A 7,879-nucleotide genomic window follows, 5' to 3' on the forward strand; every position below is an offset into this window, starting at 1 on the left:
GTAATGGAGCTAGAACTGATGTTGTGGATACATCAGTAAGTTATCCTGTTTTTGGCATTTATCTCCCAGGGGTGATATTCCTTGATCACTGCATGACACGACCATGCATTAGCCCACATAAGCATCAATAAATTGTACATTTTTGTAATTTATTTTATTTTTATAGTACAGTGGTACCACTCCATTACACTGTGCTATTGAAACTGGTAACAGTAAAATTATCAAATTATTGATAAGTAAAGGAAATGCTGATGTGAATGCTGTGGATAAGGTAAGTTATAAATAATCATTTCTCATTGTATCATTTTGTGTTGTATTTAAGAACAACAGAACTCCATTGTTTGATGCTGTTAGTAGTGGTAGTATTGAAGCTGTTGATATTCTATTAACTAATGGAGCTAGAACTGATGTTGTAGATAATGTAAGTAAAATTCAGTATGCTTGCTACTATCAGATAGTGTTGATTAAAGAAGAAGGCATTCCTGTTTTATTTAGAATATGGATATTATTTTAAATAATATTATCATAGGATGGTGAAACTCTACTACATTGTGCCAGTGAATCTGGTGAAGTTGAAATGCTTGAGTTTTGGGTTAAGAAAGGAGATTACGATGTGAATGTTAAAGACGAAGTAATTTAATGTCTAATTAGATCTTTTAGTCACTGACTGATTTATGTTAAAATATAGAGAAATAGAACTCCATTGTTCAATGCCCTTGATAAGTATAGAAGTTGTATTGAAGCTGTTGATATTTTATTAACTAATGGAGCTAGAACTGATGTTGTGGATACAGTAAGTTATATCAAGAGTAGATCTATTTTCTACTCTTGGATATATGCACTACAAAGTTGGAGAAGTGTCATAATTTTGGCATTTTTATGGGCGACCAAAAATTATGAGCATGAGCCACAGCATTAGGATTATGTGTTGCTAGCTCATGTACTCCAACAATTTTACATGATCATTTTTGGAGTCCTTTTGTGTCCTTACAGAAGTAATACTAGCATTCATTGATATTGACCCATAGCCATTAATCTACACATATAAAAGTTTTGAATGAACTTAATTAGGTTTAATAATTATAATTAAATAATTTATACAGGATGATGATAGCACTCCATTGCATTGTGCTAGTGAAACTGGTGACAGTAAAATTATCAAATTATTAATAACTAAAGGAAAAGCTGATGTGAATGCTGTCGATGAGGTAAAGAAAGTTGTTAAAATAATCATTTCTAATTGTATCATTTTTGTGTTGTATATAGGACAACAAAACTCCATTGTTTAATGCTGTTAAGAGTGGTAGTATTGAAGCTGTTGAAATTCTATTAACTAATGGAGCTAAAACTGATGTTGTGGATAAAGTAATTTTTTTAATACTGTTTATGTCAAAAATTGGTAGCAGTGTTAATCACACCTGTTTACACCCACATGCAAATTGTGCAATGCATATATGCTCACACTTTTATTTCTTTTACACTAGTTTTAAAGAAATAACAATTAACACTGCAAAATGTAATTTGATAAAAAATAGAATTAGAGGAGCCTGTTTTTTATTGATCCTGATAGCCTGATACCATTTAAGTAATTTTATATTACATGTAAGTACTTTTCTCTAGTAAACACATGAATATAATGTAAGCAATTTTTATTCATTGCTCATCATGAATGGACCTTAGCAGCTGAACAATTACTATTATTGTAATTAATCAATAAAGTAGAATATCGCTATTGACTATTCTTTTAAGCCTCAAGATAGCTGTTCAAAGTTAAATCAACTCCACTCATTAATACTAATTAATATTTTTTTGTGCTGATGGGCATCAAGTACTCTGCAGTATTTGGTATTGCTCCCTTTACAATAATAAATACAAAATGAAATGAAATAAAATTTAAAAGAAGCTATTATGTTTCTGATGGTACTAGAACCATGCAATTTTGTCAACCGCATGCATCACATGAGCATGTGAGCATCAGTTATCATAAGGATAATGACCCAGTCTCTCAATTTTTCAATTATTTACAAATATAGTACTACTATACTTGCTATACATTGTGAAGTAGTATTGTTATGGAAGAAACCAGCTTTTGAGACTATTGATATATGGCATAAAAGTCTTTTCCTATTATATTATCATAGTATGGTGAAACATTACTACATTGTGCTGCTGAATCTGGTAAGATTGAAATGCTTAAGTTTTGGATAAAAAGAGGAGATTATGATGTTAACGTTTTAGATAAAGTAATTTATTTTAAATTATCAGTCACTTTATGTTGTGTTAAAGAAAAAAAGAACTCCATTGTTTAATGCTGTTAAGGAAGGTAGTATTGAAGCTGTTGATTTTCTATTAACTAATGGAGCTAGAACTGATGTTGTGGATAAGGTAAATAAAATTTAATTTCCACTTTTACTTAAATATATAAAAGTATCCATACTTACTACTTGCTACCTATTAGAATAGTGTTGACTATTCATTGTGTGGCATGGTAAAATGAAGCACCATGGTGCGTGGACTCGCCTGCTGAGATTCACCTGAGGGATAATGTGTTACTTGTACTGCCCCCATCATGATATTATATATATAAGCAACTTGATATTTGAAAAAAGGATAATAGATTTTGAGTAAACTGCAACAATGCAATTACCATAAAATAAATTATAGGTGTGGTCAGCACTTAGCAGTGCAGTGCAGATAAACATGGCATGTGGCTAGGAGAAAGAAGAAAAGCTGAAATTTATTTTAGCATCTGAAGCTCTATTTAAAGAAAGAGTTAGCACAAAAAATTTGCCTAGATATTTAAAAGAGACTGAGATAGTTTGGTTGCTCCTGCTTTCCCCAGTATACTGCCTGAAAATTTTTCAAAAAGGCTAAATCACAAACTTTGAGCAACTGTAACTCGCAAACAAAAAAGGGATTAGAAAATTTCCAAATATTTTTTAATCTAGGTACTTTTCTCTACCTATCAATGCTAATCTTGACCAAATAGAGTGAAACACGAAGATTTGGCTAGGAAAAGTGGTCTATTCTTGAAAACATTCAGCTTTTGCTACCATGAATTGCTATTAAAATACAACGGAGCTAAATAAATTACCTTTTTCTTAAAACTTAAAAAAAATTATAACTCAGGCTAACTTAGTAAAAAAGATATTGACCAGGAATTAACAGGAATTTTCATGACAGAATGACAACCCAACTGCATAGTACCCGCCTACGCAAGCGTGGCGAGTCCAATTACATAATTTTTCAAATATTTTTTCCATTTTCGTATGTATTTTATGGTAGGATGGTGAAACTCTACTGCAGTGTGCTGGTAGATCTGGTAATGCTGAAATGCTTGAGTTTTGGATTAGTGAAGTAATTTATTTCAAATTGTCATCAGTCACTTTATGTTGCATGTATAGCGGAATAAAACTAACGTTGCTGATAATTTAGGAGCTTTATTAAAGGAATTTGAAGGAAAAGTTACTCGAGAGCAAGCTGCTGCAATTTATAAATCTTCTGGGTTTAGCTCTGATGCTTCAATGAAGTGTTTAAAGGAGGGTCCAACATTGGAGTCAATTTTATTAATGTTAAATCAGAAGATGGAGTCTGCAAAATCAGTCGTTGTTACAGTACATACAAATGACATGTGGCGTGATATTGTACGTCATTATAAGTCTGGTACTGTTGATTTTGGAGAGCGACTATTCATCAAGTTGAGTAATGCACTTGCCATAGATGCAGGAGGTGTACGCCGTCAAGTATATTCAACAGTATACAATGAATTCCATTGTAATAAGCATATAAAATTATTCACTGGACCTTTACACAGTCTTAGCCCTGCCTGTACTGCAGAAGCAAGGTCAAGTGGATTATTCAAAATCTTAGGTAGTATGGTTGGGCATAGTATATGGCAGGATGGCATTGGGTTCCCATTTTTTTCATTGACAAATTACACGTATATTGTGGAAGGTGAAGAGAAAGCACTTCAAGTATGTTCAGATAATGATATTGGTGCTGGTGTTGCTGCGGTTATATCAAAGGTAACGACTATAGCATCAAATTTTTATTCTAATTATTTATTATATATCATTTTAATGTTACAAAGCCTTTACAGATATAAACTAAGGCCTTAGAAAGTTCTCACTGCTATGTGCATGTGCAGCATTTTAACTGACACTTTTTATATTGTTATGCAATTACTACCCACAAATGGCATTATATTGTGCTATACCTATATAGGAGTAGTGTGATATTATATTTATAGCAACGTTATGTCTTTCTTCAAAACTATTAGTTGCAAGATATCAAGACTGAAGATGATGGAAAAGAGGTTATGAAAGATGAACTAATCCTTGATATTATTAGTCGTTGTGGAGTTACAATGATTCCTAATGTAAGTCACCATTATCGTTTAAAGAATTATTCATTTGTTTTTAGCCTTCTACAAAAAATATAATAGTTCAGGATATCATCACATATGAAGCATTGTTCAAGCATTCAAAACTACTTGATCAATTTGTTGAAGGATTGAAGGCTACTTCTCTCTATCCATTACTAAGAGCTTTTCCTACCGTATTTCAACCTCTGTTTACTTTTACAGAGCTTACTTCTGAAGAAGTTCAAAATTCCCTCATTTTTCCGAACGAAGAGTCATTCATTGCACAAGAAAGTATTATTTTACGTTATCTGAAGAAATATATTGATGAATGTGATTCAGAAGGTATATATGTATAGAATGTAGCATTAATTACAAGTTTTGAACCAATTCAACAGTTGTTTAACCAATTTTTTACTTTATTGTAGGTTTGAAGGAATTTGCACTCAGTATTACAGGCAGAATCTCAGTCCTCCCAAAGTCAATTGAAATAAAATTTGAAGCAGATCGCATGGGGACAATAGCTACTCATAGCTGTTCAGGAGAAATAATTTTTCCACGCCAGTTTGAAGGAGACTACGAAATGTTTTGCTCAGCTTTGAAATCAGTTTTAACTCGTGACTTTAACACGTATTAATGTTGTTACCTCAACATCGTTTTTGACTTTAATAATTAATAGTGTGTTTGCTAGTTATTAGATTTACTTACATAGTTAGATCAAGAGTAGATAAAACTTAATTTTTTGTGTGAATTAGACATTTAAAAAATTATTTTCATTAAAATTTCAAATTATGAGTAGCTAAGGTGAGCCTGAGTGAACTCAAATTGAGATAAAGCAATGCATGATTTGTGGGTAGGCCTAGCTAGTTGACCTGCATAGAGGTGAAATTCTCAGTTTGTTCTAATAGATATTACACCCAAACTACTCATGTATTAACATGGGCCACATTTACTGGAACATGTATGGTGAATTGAATCATATAAGATAATTGGTTCGCTGCAATTAAAATGATGCAAGTGAAATATTAATTATTAAGTTAATTCAATAAAACAATTAAGATCACATAAATAGTTTTTGTAAACATTGAAAAGCTCCAGTCCCTCCATGGACCACATTACCAGTCACCAGACAAGCTGATGGTGACTGAAGAGTACCAACATCTCCTCTAACTGTTGCACTTCTTAAAAACTTCATAGTAGTCTCAAAACTCATCTGTTGGAATGGAGAGCTGTTACTGTTCATACCAAACCTACTGAAGGACTTGTAGTCTCCATCAAATGTCATGTAATCAGCAATAAGGGACAGGTGACGATGATTAACTGATATGCCATACACATTGAATACACTTGATACTTCCTGTAGGAGAAGCATACAGAAATTCCTGTGACCAGTCATTGTATATGGTTATTTACTTTGATAATGGCTACAGCAGCAGCTTAAATGCCAAAAGTGGAGGCAATAGTGTGTATAGTGTTAGTATATACTTTCCTAACATTGAGCAGATCAGAATGCTTCCACAGTTCCTGGTAGTAATAAATTATTGATTATGAAGTAAAAATTAACAAGTACTCTACATTATACATGTACCTGCATATTGACACCTTCAGTTTTTAAACGGTAGAGTCCCTCTTCTCCAGGTACTTGGCTCTCACCAAGGAATCCTTTCTTAATATCAGGAACATCCCAAACAAAAAACCTTAAAACATAATTTACATAAAATTGAGAAAATCATAAATATTACATGAAAATACGGATGTACTTTCAGGCATCACAAGTCATTCCTTTTCATTACTTTCTTCATTGTTGTCCTTTATTTTGTTTTTTTCATTCTCTTCCTCCTCCTTTCCTTCCTCTTCTTCTCTTTTAATTGCTTCAATGTCCTCGTCAGCTGTTTATATGATACTTGCTGACAAAAGCAAAAATAAGAACAACAATAATAAACAGTATATTCTTTCTATAAATTGCTCCAGCAATATACAAGTCTAAAAAACCACTAAATTTTGTTACAATGTATAAAAGTAATTATGCTATGCAAAAAGATTAATGTTCCCAAATATAATTTTCAAGTTATGACCATCTAAAAAAAGCAATTTAAAAAAAAGCAAAGGCAGTTTTATCCCAAAAATTGGCTCCAAAATCACACTTCAATTTTTATTACATTATCTGATACATGTACAAATTGAAGTCCTTATACAGAAAGTTTGAGTTGTTTTTGACAAACATTTTAAAAGTTACAGCCATTTTCAAAAAGTAGCAAAATTTCAGAAACGAGAGACATACAGTGCGTAGCATTGCCCCTATAGCTGTTATGGTGCATGTCCTCACTGCAATAGCTGTTTGATTATCAGCATTAAAAGAACAGCATGAAGAGAGTCTGCTCAACATTAGCTTCCTGCAGTTGCACTTGCCCTTGAATACCTGCAGAACTGAGTAATAGCACTGCAGCACATACATGCAGCAGCTCCAGCCCCTCCCATGCATGTAGATTGAAAGGTATGACATTACATCATCAACTGCAATGATGGCAGCAAGAAGACCATGTGAGAAAGAAACTTCACTTTTTCTTTACTAATCAGCAATATATGATAAACTTGCTGACAGAAAAGTTGCTGCCTTTGTGTATTTGAGATAGTATTATGTACTTTAGCACCTATAACCCAGCAGGTTGTTGCTCTAGTGCTTCACAAACAAGTGACCTCCACAATTTCGAGTAAATATAACTCTTCATGAAGTAAGATTTAGAGAAATCTGCTCATATTTTTTGAAGGCCATATTCTAATCTACTGGAAAATGCTACTAGCTATCTCTGAAGTGCGAACACAAAGGAACTTGGCTCAACTACTCGATTTTCTTACTTTGAAGCTTCTGTACTTAGCAATTGTATTTGAGCAACACAAAACAGTTAAGAAAGACTTTTCCAGGTCAAAAAGAAAGACCTAGGAGCTTAGAACACGCTGTGCTAAAGTTATTGTTTATTAAAGACAAATTTCAGTTGTACAGAATGAATGAATGAATGACAGACAGACACAACAACTACCTATACCTCGTGTAGGCAAGGCCAAAAAGCAAAGGCTATAGCCTACATGTATGCTTTTTACCAAAAATTGGTTCCAAAATTGTCCCAAATTTTTATTACAATTTCTGATACATATTGACACCTCATGCTATGTAGAAATTTTGAACTGTTTCCAACAACTACATGACCATTTTTCAAAATGGACCAATTTTTGAAAACTAGCAAAGGCTACACGTATATAATAGCTCATGTTTCTTCTTTAAATTGGTTCCAAAATCACCCTAATTTTTATTACACTTCATGATATAAATTAATATCCTTATGCTATGTAAAAATTTGGAGCTGTTTCTGGCATATATTTTTTGAGTTATGGCCAATTAAAAAACTAACCAATTTTTGAAAATTAGCCCTCCAAAAACTGACTCCAAAATTTCTCCACAAGTTTTATTACATTTTGTGATGTATATGGATGTCTTTATGCTGTGCAGAAAGCTTGAGCTGC

General features: G+C 32.7%; 3 long non-coding RNA genes across 3 annotated transcripts; 2 read left to right on the top strand and 1 right to left on the bottom strand.

The window, feature by feature from the left end:
* The first annotated feature begins 9 nt into the window (after positions 1 to 9).
* Positions 10 to 354, top strand: LOC109587489 (uncharacterized). The gene is made up of 3 exons (XR_002187640.1): positions 10 to 35; positions 167 to 271; positions 323 to 354. It is a non-coding gene; the product is annotated as an uncharacterized LOC109587489 (long non-coding RNA).
* Positions 355 to 1,330: 976 nt separating this feature from the next.
* On the top strand, positions 1,331 to 2,325 carry LOC109587488 (uncharacterized). The gene is made up of 3 exons (XR_002187639.1): positions 1,331 to 1,365; positions 2,142 to 2,243; positions 2,287 to 2,325. It is a non-coding gene; the product is annotated as an uncharacterized LOC109587488 (long non-coding RNA).
* A 3,095-nt stretch (positions 2,326 to 5,420) lies between these two features.
* On the bottom strand, positions 5,421 to 6,387 carry LOC100638743 (uncharacterized). Its single transcript, XR_002187636.1, has 4 exons — positions 6,121 to 6,387; positions 5,949 to 6,057; positions 5,774 to 5,884; positions 5,421 to 5,717 (listed from the first exon to the last, which is right to left on the bottom strand). It is a non-coding gene; the product is annotated as an uncharacterized LOC100638743 (long non-coding RNA).
* Positions 6,388 to 7,879: the final 1,492 nt, after the last annotated feature.

Source organism: Amphimedon queenslandica, unplaced genomic scaffold, assembly GCF_000090795.2.
Source record: "Amphimedon queenslandica unplaced genomic scaffold, v1.1 AMPQUscaffold_12555, whole genome shotgun sequence".
NCBI lineage: Eukaryota > Metazoa > Porifera > Demospongiae > Haplosclerida > Niphatidae > Amphimedon > Amphimedon queenslandica.